Below are 17,346 nucleotides of genomic sequence, written 5' to 3'. Positions count from 1 at the left end.
TTTTTCTTTTTTTTTTTTTTAGATAAATAAATTATTTATCATAACATTCTATGGGTATTAGTTTATATAAGTTATTAGTGACTAAAACTTTGGTCATTTTATATAGTATAAGATAAGGTTAGGTGTACCTTATTGATATCCAAAGCGATACAGCATATAAATAAATAAATAAATGAATGAATGAATAAATATGAATAGAATATATAATGTAAACAGATATCAACAATATACAGGATAAATAAGATTTCAGAAATCCCGGTTTAAGTGTCACAGCTTCTTTATTGTCATTCTGAACATGTTGACATACTGTATAATCAAATGGAAGTATTTTAACATAATAAAAGAGAAATAATTTAAAACCTGTAATATTATATACAATAACGAAACACAATGAAGTGTGTATAACTTTATTCACATTAAGATTAGGTATGTCTCACAAAACAGTGTAAATGTACAGTGTATTTATTATTGATGGTGTTATATATCTGTTATAGTCATTGAAGAAACTTCTGGGTAACAGTAAAACGAGGTGTAATCAATAAACATTGAAGCTGTAAAGCAGAATTTCTATGTGAGCGGGTACAACGCGGAGTCTTACTTTGAAAAACCGTGACCGGACGTCAAGTGTCTCCCTCTGAGGTGTGTGTTGACACCGGCCGTCCAGGCAGATCCCCACAGAGCAGCCTCGACTGCCGTGTTCTCTGATCCCGCTGCTCTCCCTCTCGCGTCTCCGACGCCGAAGTCTTTCTAATCACTGCCCCGGGAGCAACGTTCCTCCGTGGCCGCTGGAAGCCGCCGAATCAAGTCCAGGTAGGTCATGATTTAAACCGCCGTGGTGGAAAATGGAATGTTGGAAGCTACGGAGCTCAGCTCCCGCTACATCTCGGCCTGTTGACTGCGTCGCCCGTGAACAAATAACGGCGCGGTTGGTAGGAACGTCTGGTCCGTTATATCCGAGTCGTCCCTCTGATGACACTGCCTTCCTCCGGGTGGCTGTGTGTGCTTCACTCCGCTGCGCCCTCCTTTGCCGCGTTGTCAAAAGGCAAGTGCCCAAAACAGTTGTGCTCCTTGTGGCGGACGCCGCGAAGACCACAGCCCGAAAGCTCCGGGCGCAACCCGGTTCTGGTGCGAGTGAACGGCCATTAAAGTGGGATAATGTGGCCGGGGTTTTTTTTTCATGGAAAGGCTAAAGGCGTCAACAGCCAGTGCTAGAAGCGTGTAGCCTGTTAGCTAGCTGCGTTTGTTTTGTGCTGGCATTAATGAGTTGTTGGCACGGTTGAGTGTTGTGATAGATTTGTTTGACCTCCACCCTCAAACACACCATGGAAACATAAAGACAGCGCCGCTTGTATTTCAGCCTCAGTGCACACTGCTTGTACGGCACCTGCGTGCCAGGGATTGGTCTTCGAGAGGCGTGCGTTTGTTTGCGTTCTCCCGATGTTTTGTTAGTGTATAATAAGTGCATATAATGCGTCACTGGGGTTGTCATGTGTGAGTTTCTGTGTGTCACCTTCGTCACAGCAGCAGCAGCAGCATCAGGAGAGCCAGAGGGATGTGCCTCCTCCTCTTCATCCTCATCCTCTCCTCACACCCACACTTTACAACGCTTATGATGATATAGATGGCAGCATCCATCCTCATCATCTACAGACACTGTTTGTGGCTCTGTGTTGACTGTAGCTCCGATTCCTTTTGTTTATCCGCTTCAAAATAACGACTGTAATGACTAATATTGTTACACATTTTGTTGAAGATGAAACAAAAACATTCTAAGAAATCCATATTCATAATCTAATACAATGGACCATTCAATTCATCCACTTAACGTCTCAAAGCAAACCCCGTATGGAAAATCTGAGCGAGGGATGAAATATTCCGTACTACTAGTTAGCCAGTGTGTTGTTGTCTTGTTGTTTGGATCACGACTGCAAACCACTAGACGACAGTTCCCATAGTCACACACACTCCTTCCCTATGTCATCAAACCAAGTCTTTTGTTATTGTTTTGATTGAGAGACTCTCACTGGCACAACTGTTAAACATTCCTGTACACTCGCAGGACTTGCGCCTGCCCCTACACTAGAGGGATTTCCAAATGTAACGTGATTTTTAAAAATGCGGGAGGCCACAGATGCAACGAACTTCGTAACCGATTTTTAATCCAGAGAAAGCACAGGCTAGACTAGACGATCCAGTCACAACGCAGGACCACACCTTTGTTTACTCACAAAGGAAAGGAGACGACAAGGATTTGGGATCTCGCAGAAACTTGTGTGATTTAACGTGACTTCATAATATATAAATGCGATGTTTTGTGCTGAGTAAATGTCAGACATGTTTAATTCTTACAATTTGAAATCAGGAAAGACTCATGCGCCCAACGACGTTCAATTGTGTCTGTTAACCCCTCACGCTAAAGGAGAATTTAACCAGATAATCTGCCCAGATCAGCCTAAAATCGGAAGGCCAGATCACCTAGTGTGGGGCGGGCATAAGCTAATTTCATCTGTAGGCCCTGGACAGACGTAACAGTAGCTAGGTCATCCTTTGAAATTCATCACAGATGAAAAGAAAATGCTAATTTGTGTGTGTGTGTGTGTGTTTTTATCAACTGCTGTAAAGCTTATATTGACAGATAGTTCGCTGACATAAGCAGTGGAAGGCACAAATGTCCGCGTCACCACAGAATGAAGGCCAGCTAAGTGAAACTTGATGAATTAAGAGCACCAGCAGCTGTTTATGGTGGCATTTTGTTGCTGCTTTCATCTTTTACTGAAGTCATATTTGACTCCTGCACTGGAGGAGTGGAGGAATGTTGGGGGTTTTCCTCTCTCGCTCACTGCATCCACAGTTTCTGCTACTTTGATTTCTAAATGTCCACTTTTATTCGCCGACTCCGTTTCCATTGCACTTATTTGCATTTACCTTAAAAGCAAAGTAAAACTTTATTTTCTGTGTTTCCACTCAGGTGATTTTATGCACAAATTGGAAATTGCCCATAGAACAGGCTTTTGGAAACCCACTCAGTGTCGTTCTGCGTTATGTAAATCAAGCGATCTTCTCCAGGCTCCATTCACAGTGTCATAACTAAAGCTGTAGCATGATTGAGGCTCTGACCAGTCACAGAGAGAGAGAGAGAGAGAGAGAGAGAGACGCAGAGAGAGAGTTCCTTTGGTGGAATTATTGCTACTCCAGCACTAACTGCAACTTCCTACAAAGAAATCTAAAAAAGAAAATACTTAAAAAAAAAAAACTGATGCAGACAATGCAAGTAACAAAACAAGGTTTCAGAAATTGAGACATCTCCTGAGGTCGACTCTAGTGTCTGAAACAAGTGTGTCTGTTCATGTTCCTCTAATGAAAGGAACTAAAGACAGAGAGCTGCAGTGCCAAAACATTAGTATTTTAACAACCTGTGGATAAACCGCAGCAGTCAAGTATTTTTTTCCAGTTATCCTGCCTGCTGTTTCTGTGGTTTGAAGTGTCTTTACTGGCAGAAAGCAAACATTGGTTAAGCAGTGAAACGGCAATTAATATTACATTCAAAGTGTTTGTGCACCGTCTAAACAGTATATACTAACTTATATCATTTATATATAATATTGTGAAACTTGTTTTTTGCCTGGCTCTACATGTATGTGTTTGTACTGTGGTAAAAAAAGGTGCCACCAGTTGATATAATATTGTATTTAGATTTAGTGAAAATCAAAGCATATAAACCCCCCCCAGCAGATTCTAAGCCACTTTTTAGTCTGTTTCAACACAACATATCGCAGATTGAACAGGAAATAAGTGCAACATATATATCGTTGTCTCCAAAACTCGATTTGTGATATGGATAAACTATGGCTCTCTTTTTCTTTTTTTTTGCTTAACTGTGATATTTCATATCAGTTAATGTCTGCAACGCATAATGTGACATCTCTCCTTGTCGACAGCACATTTTCCGACAGTTAAATATTGGCTTATGGTGTTGTATCGCGCCACAATCATCCCCAACTTTCGATCCACGCGCAGCCGTGATCCATTGTGTTCTCATTTGAATTGCAGTCGCTGACGAGGGAGAAATCTAACACCTATGGACAACTAATGCATCATTAATGTTATCTAATAAAGTCAGCCATGGTAACTGGAAGTAGATAGACTGAATTAGTCGCCCAAATCCGTTCATGAATAAGTAAACAGCCATATATATTGCAGTGACAGCGGTCTATGCCACAGCAGGAGAGCTGGGTGTTGGATTCCAGTGGCAGGAACTGATGCCTCTTTGAATATGAACTGCTCTTAACTGTCAGGAGCCAATTATTTTACACATAGCAAAGTGACTCACGCTTTGGAAACAATTTGCTTTGATCCGGGCTTTGCCATTTTTGGAATCAATAGGCGTAGCCATGTGTGGACCCATTTATGTCAGCCAAGTGCGAATAATAACCTTAGAGCAGTTCATTTCAGGCTGTGTAATTTTTGATGAAGCACTTAAATCCAATGGTAGTGATAACGCTCAGACTAAACCTTGACATTCACATGGCAGGTTTAAAGTTTTCTGCAGAAAGCCTCCTGGACTGTGTTGCACGTCTTTGGTGAGTTGATTGCGTTGGACTAATGTAGCATTTCCTACCATGTAACACATGTTACCACATTTATGATACAAGAGACCGTGCTTTCTCGAGAGCTCGCTCCCTTTAGCTGATCCATTTTTCTCACCTCCCCACCCTCTCCCTCCCTCTCTCTCTCTCTCTCTCTCTCTCTGCCCTTTGTGCTTCCACCTTCTGTGCTTCATGCCACTGTCTGTCTTCATTTTTCACTAATGAGTTCATTAAACATATTAGTGTTGCTCTGCCAAAGAGGTTAGATGCAGTGCGGTGAGCAAAAAATGGGCGGCCACTCACCTCGCAGTTTCATCTGTGCTTAACATTGGGCACGTCTCGCATGTGGTACGCACCGCGGCTGCATTTTGGTTTAGCCAAGTCGAGTTTTATTTAAAATAGCAGTTGAATTTGTTTTTCTTTTCTGTGCTGTCTGCACTACTAGCCTGTCACCTGCACAGCAAGGGCCTGTGTTTGCATGAAAAAACATTCTAATTTCAAGCATCACAGTGTTTTGGCTCAGTGTACAGTGTATGTGTGTGTAATGCTTGATATTGGCTTCAGTGTGCTGTGTATACGTCCCCTTTTTGCACCCTGTTGTCCCAGATATATCCCTTTTCCCCCTGAGAACGTCAGGCGGATGAGAAGAGAAGGCTGAATAGAGCTGTGGAGGAAACAAACAACTCATTTTGAAGACATGTTTCTAGTTTTTGGTTCTGCTTCTATAAACACAAAGAACATTGAACAGAGAAGGGAAAACATGGCAGTGCTTGTCGTGAGCTCCAGGAACAATTGTACTAAATTGGAAAGGCTCATGTGGTAGCACTGTTTTGTTAGCACTGTTAATCTCCCTGTTGCATATGTCTTCTCCCAAATTTCAAACAATGTATTCTAAAGAGAGCAGAAGTCATGAAAATGATGCTTGTGCCTTTTTTTTGTTCCTGTTAAGATTAAGATTGGAATTATAGTGCATGGACACATCGACACCCACCCGTTTACAAGCCGTAGTTTCTTATATTTTGTCTGTCAAGACAAGAAAGATAAAGAATAGCTGGTTAATGCTTATGGTTCAGTGAGCAATTGCAGTGTGTCCACTGTTGGCATTTTGCTGGCATTTGTCATCTGAGACTAGTGTTTGGTGTCTGTTTCCTCTCTCCTCTGTGTTCTTGGCTTTGAAAAGAACAAGTGAAAAGATATTAAAATAATCACTAAGCTCTTACGATGTTAATAACCGGAGAGCCTTAATGATGTCCTGCACATTAGAATCCGAACCTTAGAGCGAACCACTGGCAGGTTGTGTACTGCACTAACCATAAGCTTGCAGAATGCAGTCTTTCTAAAGGGCAAAATCTGTAGGAAAAATCCTGTTATGCCATCACTCTCATCCTGCCAAAGGGCCATTATTATCTGTATTGTAAGACAGAGTGTCTGTCTAGTGATCATGCGAGCCAATCACAGGGTGAGTGTGGGGCAGGTTTCCATGGAGAAAAGTGGGTTGGGCCATGAGGGTGATGGAGCTCAACTGGAGAAGGCTAGTCTGATCCAGGCAGATAGCATTCTCCAGCAGCAGGGAAAGAAAAGGCCCCCAGCAGGTCTGTACATACAGTATGTCTTACAGCCTGTCTACCTGTCTTGAATGTGTAAAGACGGGGGTGGATGAAAGGAAAATAATTCAGTCAGACAGACACAATATGAGCTTGGCCTCATAGCCACATGGCATCAGATAGGATTTGTGTAGGAATTAGATAGCGATCTCGCAATGCCATAGCCACACAGCTGTGTGCTGGGTTTGGGTTAAGGTTTAGCTCTGAATGTGCAACGTTCCTGTTACTGTTTTTGTGACCAGTCAGACACTTTGACCTGGATGTCCTCTCAACCTTTGTTTGGCCCTGCAGGGAAGCAACCCGGGCTGCAGTGCACTCACTTATGTGTGCTTACTTTTGCTCTCTCTTGTGGCGTTATGGCTGCTGCAGCCTGACTCGGGAGATGGGTCTTACGACATTTCCACTTGGCTCACTGAAGCTATCCAGAAATAGGCATGTGTCCATCTACAGACATCGTTTCATTTCTGTCATGTTTTTTCTTCCTTTTCAAAAAGCATCACTTAACTGCCCGTTGTTGCACGTCCTCCTGCCTCAGCCTCTCAACTGTTTTTGCCAGGCTTTGACTGTGACAGTGTAAATGCTTGGCACTAAGATGATAGGAAATAATTATGCAGTGGAGTCTGTGGCACCTCCTCTCTATGAGGAACTGAACTCACATGGGTATGACACACTGCAAATTTTCAGCTCTTCAAAAGTTGGCTTACTGTGCCACACAATCAGCCCACCTGCATCCTGGCAACCAAACCTTCCTATGAAGTCTCCTGATGTTTGATGCCCATGGCCCATCAAACTGTCATGTGAGCCCCTCTGTATCCACAGCTCAGGCCAGGATCAGGGCAGACATGGAGGGCTGAAGGGATTCAAGGATGCTGCTAAGAATCCTCAGCTGCCTGACAAGATACTGCACTGTCTGAGTCTTAAGTACACCACGGCATCTGACTTAAAACAGAATGGAAGCCTACTTCAGTCTCTTAAGGGCTCTCTCTAGTATGGCAGCTCCCTGAAAGTACACGTAATAGTGGCTGCCACGGATGGACGGGACAGAGATTTGGTGTGCAGAAAAGGCAGAGGCATATGGAGGGGAAATTAGGAGAGAAGAGAGAGGTAGTAATTGGGACAGCTGCACAGCTTGAGGCACAAGCAGTCAGATCACCCACCTCTTTCCCTGCACTGCCCCCCATTCTCCCCACCCCAGAAAAATAAAAAAGAGCCAGAAAGCCAGATGCTGGCCATTAAGATCACAGTGACAATAGCCCAAATTCATTCTGCAGCCAGAACACAGAGGGCACAGTCACTCAAAGACTCACATCCGAATAGAAAAGAACAACTATGAGCTCATTTGACAGAATGGGTGCATTTCCCACTCCCACTGGGTAGATATGATGTGTGACAGGGCTACCTGAACATAGGGGGGTTTGTGGATATTATTCTGTTTTCAACAGGAACCCAAATTTCCCAGCAGCAACTCCACCTCCTTCCACACACAGGGAAATTATTGAATGGCCTCCATTTACCCCAGTGGTATCTGATCCAGTGCTGCCCAGAACTTGCTGGCCTCCATACGACCTCCACTCAGATCCAGAGAGGGTTGAACCCCAGGGCCCCTGGAAAGTGGGACCTGGACCACAATGAAAGGCCTGTATTATCATTCTCACTGGCAGGGGGCTATTAATGCCAGTGTTTTCATTCCAGCATTCTGGAGGGTTTGTTTGCCATGGTGGGGGTGGCGTGTTTGTGTTTTAGTATTGATACCTAAGGGGTAAATTCATCTCTGTGACCTCCATGAAAGGTCAGAATGGAGGTTTGCCTACATTTTGTTCTCCTGGCTGCTGAAAGGAACTGTGTTCACTGAGTACTAAGCACCCATAATGCCTGTCCCAAGTTCACAGCAGGTGAGGTGGTTAATGTGCATGCGTCTATCTCAATAACTATCAAAGACTTCATTGTAAGAGTGTGTGTGGCATGGACAGTATGTGTTACTGATGGCTGATGTGTAGGCCGCCGGCTGAGAGGATTGTGTGGGATCATAGTGGATTGGCCTGATTGGATTTCCGTCGCAGGAGTCCTGTCACCTGGTCAAGCATTGCACTCAGGATAACGACAGGGTAGCAATGACACAGCAGCCACACTGTGAATATGCAACATGATCTGCTGTCATGCAATACAGACACATACAACCACTGTGCAGACTCCAAGGATAAGCGTTCTCATATGAAGGTGCAAGGATCTTTGGAACCTTTGGCACGCTCAGGACATGTCTGTTGACGTGCAGATTTTTTTCTGCTTTGCGCTAATTGTCCTTTGTGTGAAATGACTGGAGAGCACAGTTCAAAGAGCACTCGGCACTCCCAACTGCATTTTCTTGGGAAGTGCACGTCATTGTGATTAATATTAGAACTTTGTAATGGAACGATTGAATTATTTATAGTATTTTTCCTACTTCCTGCAGAGGTTGGGATATTGTTCTTCCCTGCATTTATCAACCCCAAATTTTACTTTAACCAATCATTAAACATTACATTGGAGGAAATGCATTTTTAATCAGGCAACAATAGTAGTTTATGCAATATGTAGCCTCAAAAGCCTAGAAGTACACAATGGTCTTCACCAAACAAAGGCGGTTATAAATCGTTTTTCCCCTTCATAGAGGTCTATAACCCATAGGTGAATTAGCAGCTTGTACCATTGACCTTGTCAGGCTCTTTCTCTGGGGGTTGTTGAAAAGCACTATGGGAAATAAAGGAAATCAGTAACTGAAGTCAAATCAGAGAAGGAAGGCTGAAGTAAAGTGAGCACAACAAAATAGTAATTAAAAGAGAGAATAGCAGAATAACTCCTTGTGTGTATTGTTCACCACATATTGAGGATTTTCATAAGAGTAACTGATGACTGATCTTTCCCGGACTCAGGTGGCTCACACACCTGTGGGTGGATTTCATCGAGGACATCTGCAAAGCACCAGGCAGGTTTTTGTCAGGATAAGTGTTTTTTAGACAAGTTTGATAGACATCTGCACATAATGAGGGACGACAGAGGTCTAAAGGAATGGACTTCTCTGCTATTCTCTGGGTATTGACTTAAATTCATTCAATTTGCCAACCCAACTAGACAGGATGATATCACACAGCTACATCAGCACAATGTGGATACAACATTCATCAGCACAATTGTTTCTGTTGCAATGTATTTGTAGACTAGACTTATGGTTATATTATCTAAATGGACAGTGTTTCGGGCGGGGGGGGGATGATTGTAGAAATGTCTCTCATTGGACCTCTCTGTAAGATCCAGTCTCTTGTTGCTTAATGGTATATCTTGGCATGAAGGAATGCTCTGCACCAGAAAAAGTCTCATTCCCAGTGTTTCAGTTATTGATTGAGTTATAAAATGAATTTATAATGCTCGTGTTGCACGCAGTGCATTTAGAGATATTGAATTCTTTGATACTGAGACATCAATACGTATTTTTCTGCCTTCACATAGTGCAGATGGTGGGTGTCTGTAGGTTGCTTGGGTAGAGCATGTAAGTAATGTGCATGTCTTGTGAAAAGTGACTTGTATTTCCCTTAAGGCAAGACAGACCACATTGTTTGCCAGTAGCTTTCCATCAAAAAGTGGCAAATTGATTTTGCAGTTTCACATCACTTCTAAAATAAATAATTACTGAACTGAAAAGGCTGTGCATTCCTGTGTGCACAGAAACGATAATGTTGATGTTAACTTGAGCTGTACGTTTGCTCGAAAATTGTCAGTTTTTGCCTCTTTATCTTTGCCACATGTCGCCCCCTGTCCTCTGTCAAAATGCCTTTGTAAAATCTTATCTTGGAAACAAATGTTCTCCTATGTTGCAGATGATGTAGAAGCTTCTGTCAGATCCAGATCCAAAATGTCCTTTTTCCCACACCCAGTATTTACTGTACCTCCCAGTTGGATTCAAAGGCCGCCTTTGCATCCTGCTGCCTCTGCAAGCTTGTGGATGCCTCTCAGTTCTTCTTTGGCATTTGTGAGAGTGGCAGTGCTGGCATTCACCTTTGGTAAAGCCCTTGGCAAACCAGCATGAGACCATTTGCATGGAACATGCCTGTCAAGTAGCCTCAGGGCCGCTGCAGCACACAGTGTCATCCCCCCACCTCCCCCCACTTCTCTGTATGTCATCATGGTAGCATCCTTCAGAACACTATAGCTCCTTAATGCCAGAACCATAAACACAGAGGGGACGTTAGAGCGCCCACTTGGCAGACCAACTCCTCAGTTTCAACTGCGGTGTGGGAGAGCAGTCGCAACTTGCCAGTCAGATAAAAGAGACCCTAATAGGACTCAATGAGATGACACAGCAGTACAAGACATTTTATTCTGCCCAAGCTGTAGGACACGTTGGGAGAAAGGAAGAGAATGTGACTGACCACACACTTAAAACGATGAAAAACCCCTAACAGAAAGTGAAAGACTACTGAGGAGGTCTGAACCATTGGGATGTGTTTTGTCTGTCTTGGTTGGCGATGGTTAAGGAGACACTTGTGAGTTGTCAGCCACAATATAGGGCTGGTGCAGTCACTACTGTGATAGCGATAAGCTAATTGCAGAGGATGGCGATCAACCATCACAAACATGTGGTTGGACATGGCGCAACCTAGTATTGGTGAGTCGTCGTGTGACAGAGAGCGAGCTGTGAGGCTATGTCTTTGAGAAAAGCCGACGACAGGGGCACACTTAAAGCGAGCAGGCTTTAATATGAACTGTTCTGAGCTGAAGTAAATGCCAAGACTCCCCAAGAACAAAGCCGAGTGTCCGTGTGTTTATCACCTGCCAGTCACAGTAAGAGTAGAGCTGCAACTTCAGCTCCTGTGCACTTTGACTCTCATTCAGCAGTTGAGGTAAAACCCCCTCCAGCAGTAAGTCGTAGTACAGTTCATGCCGGTGCAGGATGACTGTGAAGCCAAATACAGTTGTAAAGGTGAATGTCATAAATGCTTTTCAACCAGTATTGCAGCAAAAAAGACTCTTGTGGTGTCTGACAACTATAGATCTTACTCTTCAGTCCTACAGTACACACAGCACACCAGTGTAAAATACCACAGGGGAAATGCCTTCGCCACAACAGTGCGACCACACTGGTAGGTTTTCAAATATGCATTTGTAAAATAACTGCATGACAAGCTGCTCTAGAAACAAAACTCCCTCCCGTTGCCTGTTTTTCTCATTTCTTTGATCTTGTGACGACAGCGATGAATTGAAGTTGACACACCAACTCGGTGAAGAGATTTAAACACCCACCAAGGGCTTTGCCTCCTCACTTTGTTTTGCGGAGTAAATTGAGGATTATTATAGATGAATCCAGTGTTATGGTTGTCCTCCAACTCTTGATGTTTAAACAAACACAAAAACAGCGCAACCTCCCCAACTGCTGTGCTGACACATAAGAGGAAGAACAAAGTCAGCTGCAGCGCTGTATGGCAAACTTACTCATCATCTCACTCCACATGCACTGCATGGAGAAGTGTTTTCAAGAGTCATAGTGGTACCCTATAGCCATTCCAGGATAACCTACCCTGCCTTGCTATGAGAGCTAATTACTTATTAATGTTCACCACTAAAGTGCATGTCCCAGTGTTTGTAGGAAAGTGGGAAAGATTTTACAGCATGGAGAGAGGCTCAGGCCAAGGTCAAGCTGTGAGGGTCGAGCTTCATCTGTAAGCTTACCCTTCAATTTGAACTCTGACCCATCCACTCGGTTGAAAAAACAAAACGCCTCTGATTGTCAGCCTCCCTTTTTTTTCCGTTCATAGTGGCATCCTCCGCCTCACTGAGTCTTTGCTCTCCTCTGGCTATTGGCGCTCTAATTGAGGCACTCTTGAGCCATGTTTAGCACCGTGGCAATGTTGCCCTGCAGATAATCATTGTCTTGTGGATTAGCATAACAACAGAGGAGAGGCTTTGCTTTAATTCCACTAACACTGGACCAAGCTCCTTTCTGTCGGCTTGCCTGGTGGGGTTGTCTTAACTGGGATTAGAAGCATGGGCTGCTAGCGCCCACCAGGACTCCACACTGCACCCATGCCCCTGCCTTTGTTCTTGAGAGAACCCTCTTCAAGCCCTTGGATGTGTCAAAACTAGAAAATAGGTTTCACATAGCTATTGTGTTATGAACCATACTTCTATGTTAAACATAGGCACCCTGTTCCAAACAGAATAGCTCACCATTAATTAAAAACCACTACAGTCAGAATTACCCCAGGTTCTGTCCAGGACCAAAGTGAAGACGGTTATCTTAAAAACACTTGTCAAGCAGCTGCAAAGCAGTGACTTTACCAAGCCTTACTAACTTCCTTCAATTCCTTTGTCCTTGAAAGTTATTTACACTGATCCCATCGTTTCACCTTTACACACCTGACCAGTTTCTGCACGTTTGCGATTATAAGTTTAACTAAGGTTGTTGCAAATGGTTGCTTCCCTCTCACGCTCATAAAAGCGTGAGAAAGGATGATCTGACAAGCAAGCTGTTTGACGCACATGCACTAATCCTTATTGGAAATCATAAACTATTACACACCAGACTGATCTAAAAATCTTAACAAAAACAATCTTGAGAATTAATTGCAGTCGATATGCACCTTTCTCAACGAGATGAAGTGATGTGCAGAATTGAATCAGGTAGACGAGGGAGGCCTGGAGCAGGAGCGTACCATGCTGTCCTGGCCTTATCTGTTGATGCTGTACAGGAGGGGGGTTACCCTAACCCTAACCCACGGAGACTGGGTGTAACCACTTGTCCGTTTCTGCTGGTGAGTGAAGGGTAGAGGAAAGGCATAGGGGGGAGTCGGGACAGCCACTGACCCTGTTTGCACACAAGATTAAGACAAATAATAAAAAGGCGTCATGGCAGTGCTTCACTAATACGCATGGTAATTTAAAGATGCCTCAAATAGAAATGTCAGAGATGTGTGGGTGGGCACATTTAATGTGTGTGTGGAGTATTCCTGTGGTAAGGAATCCGTGGGCTTTCCAAGCAAACAAGTGGTGAAGCGTGCAAAAGGAATTTCAGGCCTTCTTAAAAAGATGACCGCAGCAGTACAACGGAGCTCCTTTGAAAGATTATCAAGAGTCTATATGGTTTTTACCACACACAGACCAACACACACACACCCCTCTTTGTTCTGTATTTGATTTATTTTGTGGAATGGTGGTTTCACGCTCTTTCTTGTGGCTGGCATGATCCCTTGCTTTGCCAGGCTTTCTTCCAGGATAATTTGCTGTGTTTAAGGCTACCAACCCAACGGCCAGCAGTGTTTAATTCACTTTAACTTGCAGTGTCAGTACTTGGCATGGCCATGGCTACACTACGCAGCCAGAGGCTACAGATAGTATTTCTCTTATTTAATATAAGGTACTCCTTTGGACTCGTGTTGTGACCCATGTTTGAATCTCATTATGAAAACGAGATAATATGATTCAATCTAACTAATAAACAAGACTGTGGGCTACTTCTATCCGCCTCTAGTGTTGTGGGCTGTTTACAAGCAGGCATGTGATGGGGGAGGGCATGTGGTGTGCGGCAGGCTGCTGGAGCAGGTGACATCTGTGACCCAGCACAACATGGGTGGATGCTGGACACATGCTTTTTCCTCCGAGGCTACTGGCACCCTTTCTGCCTTATTGGGCTCATGCCCACATGCACTCTCTCAAATACACACATTGAAACAGAATTATTTCACTGTACACGAGGCTAGCTTGAAATGGTTACCTTCAGCAGCAAACCTTTAGTATATAAGGTCTACAGAAATCATATTTTCTTTTTTCGTATTCTCTTTTCATTTGTATTTGTGTCTTGGCTCACGCTCTTGGATGAAGTCTTTGAAACCGGACCCCTGCGTGATGTTAATCGGTCTTTGCAAATAAAGTGTACCAGTTTGTCCGTAATAGCACCCTGACAGGCAGCTGCAAACTCTGCAATGTGGAGGGAGGCAAAAAAGACGTCATTCTTGCTTGCTCAGACTTAAAAAGTGGTGATCTCCGTGGGTGTTTTATCGCCGTCAACGTGAGATGTATGTATAGTTAGTTAGTTAGTAGTACTGGCCAGTAGACAATCGAGAGAAAGGTGCTTTTCTGTACTTGGACCCGGAGCAGGAGATCGACTCCGGCTACTACTCGCAGGAGAGCGAGTGTTAATGACGTTCCATAAAACCCCATTGAAAAGTCGAGCGGTAGATGCGATAAGGCAAGAGGCTAGAAATGTGCACGGGTAGTTTAGTTAACAAGGCCTTGCAGCATTTAGATGCATTTTCCTCCTCTGGTTAAAAGACAACCGACCTACAGATTCATATAAAATACAATGGTGAACCGGCATGCGTTAGTACTCGAGTTTCTGAAGAGGAGATGAAGCGGCGTGCATGTAAATCACGTCACCGTCATCCAACACAGATAAGAATGTACATACACGTGTAGATGTGCCCTTGCAACGGTCTGCTGCTTCACAAAAATAGTGATTGATATTGCTTGCTGAGTATTTAACCCATTATATTTACCAAATCATTAGCTGCCTGATAATTGAACTGTTAATTAAAACAAAGGCCTTAGTTCCCCCTATTAAATCCCTAACTCCCCTAACTGAGTGTAGCTCAGTGTTGTTTCTCCTGCTGGAGCACTTTCACAACCATGGTGGTGACTCATTTTTAAACAAAGAGACTTTGTTATTCGGGTGACTAACCTTTGTTTTGTGCATTCATGTGCCTTTGGTAGGTGGGTTTAGCTGATGCATGTGGCGTCCCAACAACATGTAGTGTTTTAACTTGAGTTACGTCGTAACCAAAGCTTTCGTTGACGAGCTGTTTTCAAGTAAGACGGACATTTTTTTTTTTGAACAATCTGTAGTCACTACACCGTGTATTTGCAGCAGTTTTATCTCTGGGTGTACTTCAGACAGGGTGACCATCTTTGGCTGAATTTACTGTGGCATTCTCATAAAAACAAAATATGACCATGCTTCAGTCTAAGTCCTCTTTGAAGGCTGAACAAGCTCTGGGGAGCTGTCACAGTTTTTTTTTTTGCCACGTTTTCTTGGATGTATCAAATACCCACTTTGGTTGAGTGGAAAAAAAAAAACAACAACTCTAATTATCGCAATATGATTTTCTTCTCTTCCAGAATAACAAAGGTTTGATACAGTTAGTCATCTATTGTGCAAACACACTGAGCAGTCAAAACCCTTTTTCACTGAGGAACAAGAAAAAAATCTTTCTTTTGTTACAATAAGCATTGAAATCAACTCCCTTCAATAGGTTAATTGTGATTTCTGACAGTGCAGGTATGGTTGGTGGTACGGTGATTAAAACTTGAAAATGAAATACTTTTGCTGTTAAATACTGAAGCCATCTGTAATCTAGATAAATGTTATTGTAATGTAGTGACATAGGATTTATGTAGCTTTGCATCAGCTGTCTCCCTCCATATTGCCCATCCCTTCTCCTCTCTCCCTTGAGGAAGTGCATTTCTCCTGGTTCCTTGTTGCACTCTGATAAAGCACATTCATCCTCCGATGTCTCTTATCTCCTCTTATCTCTAGCAGTAAAGACTGTCTCTGTTTGTTTTATGCTTCCTGACAGATAGTTTTTTCCCTTTATGTTTTTTCGCCCCATTCCTCTTTTGGGTGACGCCCAGTGCCTTGTCCCAGTATTGTGTGCAATGGATCAAAACTGTCAGAATAACTTAATGGAGTGCTGACCTGCCTCCTGACCCTCGCTGTTTATCAAATTCCATCATACACTGTGGCTCGATTCCCCCTCCCGATGTGTGAGAGGTATAGATTTGTTGCTCTGTGTTTCTGGCAGTGCAGCACCACGCTTGCTTACTGCCACTGACAGAGTGTGTGTCCAGTGCAGGCTGTGCTTGGCTGCGTCAGGATAATGCTGCTAGCACAGACCCAGCAAACCAACAACCTATATTATACTATATTGGAGGCGAGGAGAGCAGTTTTATAGCCGAGGGGCCTCCACTGTGTTTCGACGAGTATACCGACCACGCTGCAAGAGGCAGTGGACCCAGACTGTGTGTCAGACCTGCTCTAACCAAGCAGGGGTAATAATAACGGCACTGCAGTCAAATTTGCCCGAAGTCGAAAAAGTGAGACGCTGCGCATTGTTTTGTTTATGTGTTGTCAATGCCAGCGATGCAGCGGAAAGAATTAGCTGATATCATCATCATTTTTTTTAAGATCTGCCAAGAAATTGGTGTTCATAACATTTTCAAATGTAAAAATGTGCTTCTTTTTATATTTATGTGGTTGTAAAATGATGAACTTAAGGACATGATAAACCATGTCCTTAAATTCTCAATAGCGCTATGGCATTTTAATTATTGTTTAATGTTATAAATGAAACTTTTTTTTTCTTCCACACAATGACACAACAGTTGTGTAACGGTGAAAAAAGCTGTTGACTAAATGATAGCATGAGGAGGTCGTTGGCCATGAAGTTAAGATTTCTCTTTTTACCAAGCTAAGAAAATATCCGATATATTGCTGAAAAGTGATTACCTTTTTAAAAAAAAAAGCCTCCAGGCAGCCTCCAGAAAAGAATATTAGCGAAAAGATGAAACGGGCATTGAACCTGGAAAGGAAAGTTATTCAGCAAAGCGAGATTATTTTATGTTTATTAGAGCACATGAATCTAACGGTCTAAATATTTTATGGGCCAATGTGTAGAATTTAGGGGATCCATAGCAGAAATTGAGCATGAAAGTGGATAATCGCCTCAAATCAGTTGTATTTGTGATGTTATTCTTCCTACAGTAGGTCAGATTCAATGCTTTCGAGCGAGTATTTAATGTTTTAAGCTTTACTTACCGCAGGTTCTTCTACATGTTTTGATATTATCAGCTGGTATATCTTACACAATAGCAATATAATGTATTACCATATTATCAGCTGTTTGGTCCAGTCACACCCTGGCTGGCTGTTTGCTAAGCATTTAAGCGGTCATCGTGTCTGCCTGTCACTGCCTGTGGTAACACCAGTTTAAGGCTTTGTTGTCTTTCACCAACCTGGACCTAAATTCCCTCCTTATGTCCACAAGACCAAATCCACTCAGAACACCTTGATTTGTTTTGTTTTTCTTACTCCCTCTGTGATCCATTTCCTTGTTTTTTTGTTCAAACATTGATCC

The 17,346-nt window shown here is 43.1% G+C and overlaps 1 protein-coding gene across 1 annotated transcript in view; it reads left to right on the top strand.

Annotated features, from left to right (window-relative positions):
- Positions 1 to 647: 647 nt before the first annotated feature.
- The window catches only part of fut8b (fucosyltransferase 8b (alpha (1,6) fucosyltransferase)), an 84,174-nt gene continuing 67,475 nt past the window's right edge, over positions 648 to 17,346 (top strand). The window contains exon 1 of the mRNA XM_044049095.1: positions 648 to 810. The gene's annotated coding sequence lies outside the window, so the exon portion shown is untranslated. The remainder of the gene's footprint in view (positions 811 to 17,346) is intronic.

Source organism: Solea senegalensis, linkage group LG17 (assembly GCF_019176455.1).
Source record: "Solea senegalensis isolate Sse05_10M linkage group LG17, IFAPA_SoseM_1, whole genome shotgun sequence".
NCBI lineage: Eukaryota > Metazoa > Chordata > Actinopteri > Pleuronectiformes > Soleidae > Solea > Solea senegalensis.
Note: the sequence above shows the minus strand (reverse complement) of the source record. Positions and strands in the feature narration are given on the sequence as shown.